Here is a 14,622-nt window from a genome sequence, read left to right as displayed (position 1 = left end):
CCAAATTTTGATGCAGTGGAAGTGCCACTTTAAGGCGCGCCAGAATGGACATACTGACATTCTTCACAAATTGTCGCCTGAGAAGTAATTTTTAGGGCATATTTTCAGGACAAAAAAAGGGTGCAAGATGGCAGCCGTCTGGCATGGAACGGTACTTCACAAATGACCCGAGAGCTATTTCCGGCCTAGTAGTCAACAAAGCGAGCGCTCATTATGGCCCAAAAGAAAACTAACCTCACTGGATTTTTAGATTAAAGAATTTAAAAGAAGGAATTAACTCTAAATTTAGATACTGAATACCAACGCGGGTTCGAATCCAGGTGCTGGCCTTTTGATTCCCCCCCCCACTTTCTAAAAAGCTTCATACAGTCTAACCAGCATTAGAACTGGTATTTTCAACCAATAATGTCTACATTCAAGTTTAACTACAATTTTTACTGCATACTATTGGAAGAATTTTATTCATATTTTTGGGCGGAGGTTTCAAAACCTTTAACTAGTAAGAAGGTTAGTAACGAGATATGAAATTTAATATCTTGAACGTTATCAATACAGTTCCGTACAGTACGGCGACTGAGTGAAACGGCACACGAGCCTCGGTTGAGCTCGAAGCGCTATATTTAGCTAGAATGACGGAGAAGCTAGTTGTGAGTTGAATGAGGAGGGGCCCCCACAGCTAAAAAACAACTGGAATTTTTCCAATCTAAATATCACGTCTAGTTTTCAAAAAAACACAATTTGATATGAAACACTCCTTCTCTCCATCCCCCCCCCCATACAGAAAATTATTACAAAATTTATAACTGACAAATTTTATTTCGAACTTGGCATTTTTTTTTACTAAACGTTCAGTTTGCTTTCAATTTTTAAAAATTATTATTTAACGTACTAAGTACTAAAAGTCAAAAAGGTATCTAAAATGTACTAATTTTAGGTTAAAAGTAAAGTAATTGCCTTTTTTTTCAGGCGGGCTTTACCTCCAATTGCCAATTAGGTGTCGCGGACGGAGGCGAGTAGCAAACTTACTTTACTATAAATTTCTCACATTAACCATTAAATAAAATCCAAGGCCTAGACCGGGGGAATCGAACCCACTAAACCAGCAATACATCTTAGCATTGCGGGTCTAGTCTCTTAACCGACTAACATACTTTACTATAAATTTCTCATATTAACCGCATTAAATAAAATCCAAGGCCTAGACAGGGGGGAATCGAACCCACTAAACCAACAATACACCTTAGCATTGCGGGTCTAGTCTCTTTACCGCCTAACATACTTTACTATAAATTTCTTGTATTAACCATTAAATAAAATCCAAGGCCTAGACACCGGGGAATCGAACCCACTAAACCAACAATACATCTTAGCATTGCGGGTCTAGTCTCTTAACCGCCTAACATACTTTACTATAAATTTCTTGTATTAACCATTTAAATAAAATCCAAAGCCTAGACACCGGGAATCAAACCCACTAAAACGCTTTTTTTTTTTCTTACTCTAGTAAGGGAAAATTAGAAAAAGTAAAAAGCGGAAACATTTCCGGTGACGTATTCATTTCTATACGATATAAAGTTGTTATCCTTTAACGATTCTCTTAAAAAAAGGTTCTAATTTTGAATTAAATATTTACGTAACCTATAAATAAATATATTTCTATAAACCAATAGATAAATATATTTCACGGTTCTATGATTTAACGCCTTAATGATATTTTTTTTTTTTTTTACAATAGTTAAGAATAGATTTATTAATGTTTTACGGTGATTTACTGAAGAGTGGGAGAAATAGACAGACTGACAGACTCGGAGACAGTATCAGCTGTAGGTCATTAAAATGTAAACACATTAATTTTCACACCTGGTCCATTTGACAGGTTTTTTTTTTCTTTTCTTAATTTTTATTTATTTTAATCTTGAGACAGTTATTAATTTTTTTATTTTATTTTTCCAATCGTAAGAGCTTTTGTATATTCCAATTGTGCCAATTTTCGATTTTTAGTTTTCAGTTGGGAGGGGGGCGGAAGAATGAATACTGTATGCTTATAATACACGTCATTACATTTGTAATACAGTTACTCAGACTCAACATCCGCTTCTCATAAATTACTAACACACGTGCAACCTAATCTTAGACGTCCAAAAAAAAAAAATTGAGCATCAAAGTGAATGCAAAATAAAAGCCAACCCTCTGATAATGGATGAAAATCCGAAAATAGGAAAAAAATTTGATTTAATTGCAAGTTCAAGATCATTAAATTCAATTACCCTCTAATAAGCCATCATATCTAGATTATTACAACAATCATTGGAGAACATTAATATAATTGCTCTTGACAATAGTACACTATATCGATTTACAATTATCGAAAGCATGGTTTACTGGGTGACTGTAGTTAAATTAGCTTATGACAAATTGATTAGCGTTATCAGATTAATGAATTTTATTACAAACAATAAACTATTGACTTTCATTTACCCTTGGGAAAACAGGAAGTCCTCGGACGTATTTTAAGATTTTCTTTTTTTACCGGAAATACACTATTTACATCCCTTCTTGTGTCCGGAAAATGCTATGTAAACGTTCCCTTTGAAAAACATTCACTAAAACATTAAGCCATTACAATTTTTGAACTTCTTATTCCCCGGAACCGGAAGTGAAAAACTTTATGTAAATATAATTACCAGAAATAGTAATTAGAGATAGTAGTGCGATTGTTCAAACCAGATTCCATTTTTTTTTAAAGATAATATCATCAATTAAAATCTCTTAAAAAGTTATTTATAAGTAATAACTTCAAAGACTTGAGAACAAAATGGAAGTCGGAAGTTATAAAAGTCCAATAATGGTTATAATTAAGGAAATGTTAACCTAACTTAAAAAGGATTCAAACAAGCAAAAAAAAAAAAATGAACAATTCAGAATTCCAAAAAAAAGAAGTTGAACAAACAAACATGAAGAAATGTCAACTGTACAAACTTAAAAAAAACGCATTACATCTGATAAGAAATCGAACACATACCACGGCCATCTTTATTCATCATTATCACCTTTTGGTATTAGGAGGGAATTTTTTTATTACTTTTTTTTTTTTTTGCTTAATTAATGATTTATTTTTTTTCACTTAAATCAAGATAAGCATAATTTGCCCTGTGATAATTTATCCAACAGATGGTAACAGTAATTTTTGCATTTTTATTCACACCAAATATGTGAGTTAAGCGCAATAAGTACATGAGGTATAAAGCGCCACGAAAGCCGTGCGGTTAAGAGACTAGACCCGCAATGCTAAGATGTATTGTTGGTTTAGTGGGTTCGATTCCCCCGGTCTAGGCTTTGGATTTTATTAAATGGTTAATATGAGAAATTTCTAGTAAAGTATGTTAGGCGGTTAAGAGACTAGACCCGCAATGCTAAGATGTATTGTTGGTTTAGTGGGTTCGATTCCCCCGGTCTAGGCTTTGGATTTTATTAAATGGTTAATATGATAAATTTACAGTAAAGTATGTTTGCTAGTCGCCTCCGTTCACGACACCTAATTAGGTAGTTGGACGTTGAAGCAAGCCTGAAAAATTAGGCAATTACTTTACTTATATTAAGTATACAGAAGTAGGAATATTTCCGGGAGAAGCAAATATCAAACTTGATCTTTTTTTTTTTGCTATATTTCCTTTTTGAGTTTCGGCGGATACAACAAACTGACAGAAGCCATGTTTAAAGCTAGTTTTTCATTCTCAAGAGACATCGAAACGGATATTTTCGGTGCCCATTCAAAATAGAAAATCAGTTACGATCGCAATAATTTCTTTTACCCAATTTTCAGTAAGAGAATTTTTTTTTTTTAATGGAGCAGCCGCGTTGTTTTTCACGCGATAATTAAAACATGAATTTTTCATCTGACGAATTATTATTTGTTTTTTATGACTGTAGTTGCCGTAAAAATTGACTCAGTCATGTTTTCTTCTTGAAAATACGTTAAATAATAATTTATTATCTTTATGGCCCATAAAAAAAGGCTAAAATATCTTGCGTTTATAATTTTTTTTTTTTTTTTTTGCTACCAACAATTTTTTGTACAAATAGAAAACCTGTGACTTCAAACACATCATCAAGTTGAAGTTAGGAGAGAAACGGAAAGGGAAGGAAACCAAATAGTAAGAAGAAGATTAGATTATCAGGGTGGGACCTACGCCTCACGGCACCGCAGCCACTAGAGGCTTATTGTGCCAGCCCCATTTTTGGATCTAGTAGACGAAACCTCTACTACTAAAGAGGTGAAGGACTTTCCCTACTAGTTCTTTTTGCGCTACTATCTTCTTTGGTCTCAAAGTGCCAAAGGTTTCATCAAACAACAGGTGAGAGGCCGCGTCTCCTGCTCTTTCTGACACAGCACCTTGTACAGATGCTTCCTGAATAGGCCTGTGATCAAAATAATCTGATGTCTTACCCAAGCCCAGAGTCCCTTTGGTTCTTTCTTTACACATTCAAGGGCATAATATTCTTGCCGTGTTTAAAACCCCAGGAAGCGTCACCCCAGTTCTCTCCAGATTCGCCTGTGAGAGCCGCAGGAACTGCACCCTTGGTGATCCCCAGGACAGGTTCCGGGCCAAAGAAAGGAGATTGTTAGCACCGTTACTGGCTAGTTGGTCGTCTGTTTCATTCCCCCTTGATCCCCTCATGGCCCTCCATCCATTCCAAACCGAACTATATTAAATAAAATCCAAGGCCTAGACACCGGGGGAATCGAATCCACTAAACCAACAATACATCTTAGCATTGCGGGTCTAGTCTCTTAACCGCCTAACATACTTTACTATAAATTTCTCATATTAAACCATTAAATAAATTCCAAGGCCTAGACCTGGGGAATCAAACCCACTAAACCAACAATACATCTTAGCATTGCGGGTCTAGTCTCTTAACCGCCTAACATACTTGACTATAAAGGTCGACCTTATCCGTTATGTTCATATGGCCAACCAAATATAGTTAATGTTATGTTTAGTATTTAGATTTAGTGCTGGCGTCTTCTACAAGTCGACACATAATACCATAAAAAGAAAGTAACCTCAACTACTACTGGAGCTTATTATAAATTAAATGATGCTGTAAAAAAAAAAGATGCATATAAATGAAAAAAGACGAAGTAGCCGAATCTCTGTGTGTTTGTGAGAGAGATCGCATCCTAAAGCGGAAAGAACCAGAGAAATTATATTTAGGTGTCGTCCGTGTTGTAGCTCGCGGCGACAGCTCTCTAAGGAGCGGGGGACTTCCACACTAAGCGTGCTTTATGCAAGAATTTCATTATTTATTAAACGACTTTAATTTGCATTTCCCTTTTTTTTTTTCTTAGGAAGGGGGTTTTGCTTTTTTTGGGGCGTGCGTTTGTTTTGTAAAAAAAGTAAATAAATAAATTAAAAATACAAGTCAACTGAGCTAGCTTTTAAGGTTAAACTAATCACAACTTATAATGGTGGTGTCAACGTGCTGCTGTAAAAAGCTATATATTATATTGTCTTCTTTATTTTTATTTATTTTGTTTAACTTTATTTTTTTTTATTTATTTATTTTCTAAATTGTGTTGTACCAGTCCAAAGCTAATGCCTGTTTTGTATATATGGTGTGACGCAAAGGTGTGACAATACGATATAAAAAAAAATAAATAAACACAACCAAATCTTGCACAGGAAATCAACTCGACTAAGTAGATTTTTTTATTGTTTACAAAAAAAAAAAAATAAATAAATAAAAAAAAATAAAAGCTAACAAGCAACGATACAAGAATTTGCTATTCTCCAATCGTGTTATTATAATTTTAACAAGCTAATCTCGCATTTTAGTTGTGTTGTAGTGTTTTCGTCTTTTTCTGTTTTTTGTTCCCCCACTCCTTGCCTTCTTTCTCTATTTTTTTACTTCCTTTTTATTGTAAATTACCAGCCAGAGGACGGATGTTGACTTTTATTTTTAATTTTTCAAAAATTTTCACCGAAAAAATATCTATTTTTGTTGCAAGGTACATTGAATCAGAAAAAAAATAGGTTTTTACAAAAATAAGTTGGTCTGTCTTTTAGTATCCCCCGTATCCGGCGTTATTACTCAAAAAAAACGATAAATTGCAGGCAGGAAGTTCAAAATTTCTAAAATTTTAGCTTAGGCATCAGCCAAAAAGAAGATGCAATAATAAGTTTTTTGGATACAAGATCGCTTGATCGGAAGTACCATTAAATATCTTATGACGTACCATTTCCGGGTATTTTTTGTTACAATTGTAAGGCGCAATTGTAAAAGTAAATCAGCTGGTTATCTGCATTATGATTACTTCACCGCCGCATAAAAAAAAAAAAAAAAAAATCGCGGAAACAGTGCCATTTCAATCGTCACGTTAGGATTGTCAGCAAGAATCACAAGATGAAAGCTGATCCACTGAAAACGTTAGGGATCTGCTTACAGGGAGGGGGGGGTGAGAGATCAGAAACTTCTTGAATCCAGCGGAAATTAGAAACTTGAATGAAAGATCTACTTTTAGATCGTAATGTGCGGTTTCAGTTACAAAAACGTGTGTATTGATGATGAATAGTACAGTAAGTCAATTAAAGTAATCGCCTATTTTTTTCAGGCGAGCTTTACGTCCAACTGCCAGATTAGGTGTCATGGACGGAGGCGACTAGCAAACGTACTTTACTGTAAATTTCTCATATTAACCATTAAATAAAATCCAAGGCTTAGACACCGGGAATAGAACCCATTAAACCAACAAAACATCTTAGCATTGCGGGTCTAGTCTCTTAATTGCCTAACTTACATTACTATAAATTTTTCATATTAACCATTAAATAAAATCCAAAGTCTAGACCTGGGGAATCGAACCCACTAAACCAACAATACATCTTAGTATTGCGGGTCTAGTCTCTTAACCGCCTAACATACTTTACTATAAATTTCTCATATTAACCATTAAATAAAATCCAAGGCCTAGACACCGGGAGTCTATCCCACTAAACCAACAATACATCTTAGCATTGCGGGTCTAGTCTCTTAATTGCCTAACTTACATTACTATAAATTTTTCATATTAACCATTAAATAAAATCCAAGGCCTAGACCAGGGGGAATCGAACCCACTAAACCAACAATACATCTTAGCATTGCGGGTCTAGTCTCTTAACCGCCTAACATACTTTACTATAAATTTCTCATATTAACCATGAATAAATAAAATCCAAGGCCTACTCACCGGGGGAATCGAATCCACTAAACCAACAATACATCTTAGCATTGCGGGTTTAGTCTCTTAACCGCCTAACATACTTTATTATAAATTTCTCATATTAACCATGAATAAATAAAATCCAAGGCCTACTCACCGGGGGAATCGAATCCACTAAACCAAGCGCAAAAAAAAAAATCACTCAGAGATTAAATACATACAGATCTAGAACTTGTAAAGCACTACTTTAGTCAAATTTACAGCCCTGTGTTCGTATAAACTGTAAAGAAGGAATGTGTATCTAAATTTTCGAGTTTAAAAACAATTTTACCTCTTTTATCGAAGTAAAATTTCAATTTAAAAACAAAATGGCAAACAGAATCATAATTTTATTTATGTATTTATTTTGTAATATCAGAATTAAATGAATTTTGTACGTACATATTATGTGTATTTATTTATGCGTACATACGAAAATGTCCTACAAATTCTTGTAACATGTAGTTAAAATTATTTATTTACCTAGTTATAATAAATCTGTGTTGTAAATTTAATAGTGGTGCCCCTGAGTTGGCAAAGAGAATTTATTTTAAAATAAAGTTCAAAGGTTAATTATAAATTGAGATAGCTTTATTCAAATAGTTAGTATGAAATATGACAAAGAGTCAAATAGGTAGCTTAATTTTTAAAAAAATAAATAAATAAAGTAAATTTTTCAACAGTGACCTTTTAAAAAAGAGGGGGTTAACTATTTCGTAAAAATAAAACATTGCGGACAACAAATAAAAGCGAACAAGATAAATGGGTTATGTTTACTGGCATCTTTAGGCGAAATATTAGGCCCCGAGGGTGGTAGTTAAATCTAGGAAGCTGTGAACGGTACATTTGGGTTCATTAATTTCCGTTTATTATTACGGCTTATCGGGAACTTCAAGAGGAAATACAGGTTTTTTTTAAAGGTTTCCTGTACTACATGCAACAAACAGACAGACAGACAAAGAAAATCTGGTGTGAACAGTCACACGACTTCCTGTTAGTAGTGTTCGTAGAGTTGTTGACATTTGAACACAGCCGAAAACAAAAGTTTTTCCAGAAAAATTGACAGAGAAACAGGCAGAGGATCGTGTCGCTTGGAAGAAGGCATTTACTCGCGATGGCTGAAGCGAACCATGAGTTGTGGAGAACCCCTCTAATAATAAATAAATAAATAAATAAAATAAAAAATAAATAAACTCACAGAGCCGTACATTTTACTGAAATACTTAAGAGAGTACTTTAGAGAGAGGGAAGAATGGTTAACCCCCTAGTCTTTAATATCGAATTGCCCCCTGCAAAGATTTGGTACGGATCTCAATAGATCTGAGAAGATAAAAAAGATATATGTATATTTATATTAAACTAAGTTCTTTCGAGTTAGAAATTCTCTTGTTAACTTAAATATTGTATATAAATAGTAAATAAACTAGGTAAATAAAAAAGTAAGTGGAAATACTTAGTCGAGGAGGTTGGAGAGATGAAATAAGATTAACGGAAATATAATGTAGAAGCGGCAGGCAGCTGCTAATACTAAGTATTTAGGTAAGTTTGTCTGTGTGTAGGAGAGGATCATATATCTGAGGGGGTCACCTGTTGATCTTCTCCCTTAACTTCCTCTATTCACGTGTGCCAACACAATCTCTCTATGATGGCAATGCCTTCTAGACTTCCCCCTTATAGCCCAATCTTTTTTACTTCCACTTAATCAAATATAAGATCCTCTGAATACGGAGTTTTTTTTTTTTTTTAATTGGTTATTTCAACGCAAGAAAACAGGATTTGATATACAACAGAGATGACAATCGATTTTTTTCTCAGAAAAATTGGCCGCGATCTACTTAGTGAAATTTTGATATTTAATACGAACAAACTTGTTATTGAATGAAGGTATTAATTGAGAACTATTTAGAAATTTACCTCTTAATTTTTAATGACCTATCATTAATGCCTGTGTCTGCATGAATCCACTAAACCAACAATACATCTTAGCATTGCGGGTCTAGTCTCTTAACCGCCTAACATACTTTACTATAAACCCATATTCCCCATTAAATAAAATCCAAGGCCTAGACACAGGGAATCGAACCCACTAACCAACAATACATCTTAGCATTGCGGGTCTAGTATCTTACCCGCCTAACATACTTTACTATAAATTTCTTGTATTAACCATTAAATAAAATCTAAGGCCAAGGCATCGGGAATCGAACCCACTAAACCAACAATACATCTTAGCATTGCGGGTCTAGTCTCTTAACCGCTCGGCTACCGTGGCGCCTAACTTTTCGTGATAGATATACCATACACACAGACCATTAGCTTTACCGGAAGTGCAATTTTACCGAATAGAATTGTTCGTATTTTTTTTTAGGATTTTTTCACTACGAACTTTGCACAGTGATTACAAAATAAATAAATCTACTACAATTATTTGAAATTTGCTTCTCCAAAAGCAGATAGATAAATAGAAGTTGCAGCGAGAAGGAGTGGGTTAGTTTCGTTCTTAAATGATAAGAATTAAATATAACAGAAATGTTCGGTGTAAATAAGAAAATTACAAACTTAAATGTAAAAAAAAACAACAAATGTACGTAATTTATCTAGTACAGAGGTCGCCAAAGAGGTCTAAATAGATCACCAGGGGTCTATTTAACAAAAGTAGGGGTCGATCTGTGACAGGGGGTCGAAGGAAAAACAATATAGCGAAAAACCCAATATAGCGAATCCTGCAATGAAACACCAGGAGCAGACCCATCTCATTAATTAAGAAGCAATACTGTAGTTACTTTAATTATTATTTAATAAATATTAAGGTATTTAAATTTCAACATTAAGATATTTTTCATGAAACTATTTGTTACACAATGTAAAATTACTTTAATAAATGTTTAAAATCATAAAATAAATTGTACAAACACAGTACCTAATAGATAGTTTTATTTTAATTAACTGAAAATTATTTTTTAATGGGGGTCGTTGGAGATTTCGAAACATTATGTAGGGGGGGGTCCATGATCAAAAAAGTTTGGCAACCCCTGATCTAGTAGAAGAAAAAACCAAAAACCAAAAAATCGAATGGTGATTTTGTCCAAAAGCCTAAATAAACCCAGACTTAATTTTGATATTTAAATCTCTCAGTTTTTATAAAACAAAGTAGGGGAGGCACCTGATTACAAAATATCAAAATTACTTTCACTTATTAATGGCTTCCTTTACACGCTGAACAGCCAATCAGACAGCATTATGAGCACAATTTTTCAACCAATAAGAACGTACGTATGATTGTTGGCATAAACTAGGGCAAGGCGCTCAATGACAAACCATTTTGTTTAGAGAAAGATTAACATTTTGTTTGTTTGTTGTTGTTGTTTATTAATAAAATTAATCTTGCGAGAAATACACACTTACAAACAAACGACTTTCTCTTGTTAACAATTCTCCAAACTCCTAAATTATAAATTTTTCTCAAAAATTAAAATATTAAAATGAAAAAGTGTAAATTACGCCTACAAGCCCACTTACTCCCACTCCAATCCGCCTGAGAATTAATCTAAAACGTATTATCCAGGGAAGATTATTAAAATCAAAATTATAGATCTGCGCATGCGTAATTAGGTCACCAACTTTAAAGGAAATCGTATGGAAAAATTTACGACAAAAAAAAATCTTAAAATACGAAAATTTCTTTTCGGTAAAATGTCATTTCCGGTCGGCTGATTTTCCATCAAATCTAAATAAACAGTCTTACATTTAATTATTAATAATATTCTACACGTGGTAAGCTAGTAAAGTGAACAGTAATGGCACGGAAGAGAGATGTCCTTACTTCGCCTTTCGCAGAGAAAAGTGCTAGTAATAGAGATTTCCAGAGAAAATATTTCCAATAAAAGTTATAGATCTGCGCATGCGTAATTAGCTCTCACTAAGTTTTAAAGGAAATCGTGGAAACTGTTTGCGAGAAAATTCTAAAAAGAAAAGTGTTACTTCCGGTTTGTTAGATTGTAACCAAAACTTAATTGTGGCTGCCATATTTGTAAATAACCAATATAATAAATTTGAACTTATTTTTTTGCAACTTTTCGTAACATACACAACAGACCACTTGGCAACTTACTTACTAGAGGAAGGTTAAGTAAAACTTAAATGGAAGAGTGCACATATTTCCGTTCTACTTTCAGATATGGTCATAAAAAGGGTCAAGATCAATTAACCAGTTACGCGAGGAATTTAGTTTAAAAAAAAAAACCCACAGTGTGCGGAATTAAAATCAGACAATGACGTGTATACACGTCGAACGCAGGGCAAAACAACCAAAAGTTTACGTCATAATAGTCACTGCAAGCAACTTTTTCTGCAATCTCTTTGGGGGCTTGAGATTACCAGAGCATTCAAAAATCTTGCACCGCTTCACGAATGCATTGCCGCCTAGTTAACTAGGGACGCCTAGTTAACTAGGGACGCAAGAGCTTTTACAAGGAAGAAAAGAGCTTTGAATTCTGTGCAAAATGAAATCATGCTCTAACTGAGGTCTGAACCTCTGTCGAAGGGTAAAAAAAACGGCATTGCTCAAGGGTTGAGAGCTTCTATTTGTGTGCGTAATTCCCCAATCTCTAATGCGGAAACCCAAACATGTACCAACCACTTATCATTTGGCTGACTTCCACCGCAGTTCTATTGGGTAAGATAAAGGAAACATCCCACCAAATAATATTCTTATTGTATTTTATTAAAATTTCGAGTTTTTATAGTTAATGGCAATTTTACATTTGTTTACAACGAGTATACACGTCGAACGCATCCCTAATAGAGATTTGGTTTGACGTCAAACACGCTTAACTGGTTAATGCGATTCTTTCAACGACATCTGGTAACCCTAAAGATTTACATTTAATTTAATTATATATAAAACAAATGGACATAAAAGAATTGATGTAATAAACATTATCTTACATAAAGTAATGTATCTTGGACATAAATGGTGGAACAGGATATGGTGACGTAAAAAAAGAAGAGGAAAAATGAGTATCTTTTTATTGAAAGCTATTTCCTTCCCAGTATGGTCGACGGATGCAAAGATAGACAACTATGTCTAAGGTATTTCTCTAAGGATATCGATCACAGCATCAAAGAATCGCAAGGCTTGCTTAATAACATTTTACGCTGACTGAAGGAGTTAAGCAGATTTATATGCGTATATGGCTTGCGAAATTAATGATTAAGTACTATTTCGGTGTTCTCCAAGTAATCTCTTGTAGAAATGCTTAGAATTCGTATATGGTAATAGCGAGCCAATGTTTTGTAGCCTGCCCAGGACCGGAGCGGTAGCCAACCAGACATTACAGTGGCTTGTCTGAGTGTGTTCATAGTCTAACACATTCTAAGCACACACACACACATAGACCTCCCGCGAGGAGTATAACTAAAGGTAGCCGTTGTTCTGTACGCCAAATACTAACATTCCATCTCTTTTACACGGGTACCGCAAAATTCTATGACATCATACTTCCTGTATACGTACTGGGAACATGCCTAGCAAAATTACCAGCGCTAAGCCGAGAAAATAAACATTTAGCCTTACAGACACATTGCACAGCTAACTTTATTCAAAGTCCGTAAGCTGGGAAATAGTTTTAACTTTAAAGCATATTTTATCTTTTATGAAGTTTGTAAAAGAAACATTCCACTCTCCCAGCATCTCCCCCGGCCTAGATGACTGAATAAATACCAGATTCTAAGAAGGGTTCTAAGGAGAATTATATCCTACACACCAGAAATGACCCAGGTGTCTGAATCTTCCTTGAATAATGATTGGTAACTCAGTCAGGCGCCAAGGTAGCCGAGCGGTTAAGAGACTAGACCCGCAATGCTAAGATGTATTGTTGGTTTAGTGGGTTCGATTCCCCCGGTCTAGGCTTAGGATTTTATTTAATGGTTAATATGAGAAATTTACAGTTAAGTATGTTAGGCGGTTAAGAGACTAGACCCGCAATGTTAAGATGTATTGTTGGTTTAGTGGGTTCGATTCCCGGTCTTAGGCCTTGGATTTTATTTAATGGTTTTTATGAGTAATTTATAGTAAAGTATGTGAGGTGGTTAAGAGACTAGACCCGCAATGTTAAGATGTATTGTTGGTTTAGTGGGTTCGATTCCCGGTCTTAGGCCTTGGATTTTATTTAATGGTTTTTATGAGTAATTTATAGTAAAGTATGTGAGGCAGTTAAGAGACTAGACCCGCAATGCTAAGATGTATTGTTGGTTTAGTGGGTTCGATTCCCCGGTGTCTAAGCTTTGGATATTATTTAATGGTTAATATGAGAAATTTGTAGTAAAGTATGTTTGATAGATGCCTCCGTCCACGACACAATTTGGTTGGACATAAAGCCGGCCTGAAAAAAATAGGCAATTACTTTATTTTACCCAGTTAGTCAGAAGGTGAACTGGAATTTTGGTTTTAAGTTTTGAATTTCTATCAAAATTGGTAAAAATTAGTTGTAAAAGTTTTGAATTTACTAGATTATCTTTGGATTTAAATCAAATTAATTATGGTGAACAGTTTTGGTAAATCCGGTATTATCTATTTTACCTGGTTTGTTATCTAGTTTATTGAGGTGATTAACAAATCATACGGTAGTTGCCCATTGTACGCTACATGTCATCGTATTTGTAAATTAATTAGCTTGCTGGAAGGTTACATTAACAGCTGATCTATTTTGACACGTCCTAGTACCCTAATTTCCAGCATGTCGAGAGTAAATTAGCTGTGTGAATTGTTTGAGGTCAAGTGAAATTCAAGTCAAATCGTTTTATTAAAATCCTATTTTAGGATAAGCAAAATAGTTGGAATATTGCTTCATTAATTGCCAAGATTAATTTGCTGTTGATTAGGCAGTGATGGTTAACCGCATTTTTTTGGTTGGGGGGGGCGCTAGCGACGGAAGTCAAAAGATTTTCTCTGAACTTCTAATACAGTTTTTTAAACACGGAAGAGGACGTACTTCACCGGAAATAGCGTTTTAAAGGTCTTTTCCGCCCCAAAAAAGAAAATGGTTTTTACAAAGCAGCCTTGTGTTTCTTTGATCTTGTCCTGTTGTAGCATGCATGTTTATTGTTTCTCTGACCGGTTTCGAACATACCTCCATCATCAGTGGTAGATTAAATCAATTTATTGTAGAGATTTCAACTCTTCATTCAGTTTTTTTTTTTTTTTGTTCTTCTCGCTCTTTCACAACTATTGCCAGTTTTCTGATAGTTCACCTCCACAACGAAAAACTGTTTAATCTACTTTTGCTAATGATGGCTGTTGCCGTGATAGAAAATCTTTGATTACCATATCCGGTTTTTCTTTTTTCTTTTTTTAATTTTTCTTCTCAATTGTCTTC

Source organism: Rhodnius prolixus, unplaced genomic scaffold (assembly GCF_049639745.1).
Source record: "Rhodnius prolixus isolate KJV_2025 unplaced genomic scaffold, Rpr scaffold_2, whole genome shotgun sequence".
Taxonomy (NCBI): Eukaryota; Metazoa; Arthropoda; class Insecta; order Hemiptera; family Reduviidae; genus Rhodnius; species Rhodnius prolixus.
This window is presented reverse-complemented; position numbering follows the sequence as displayed.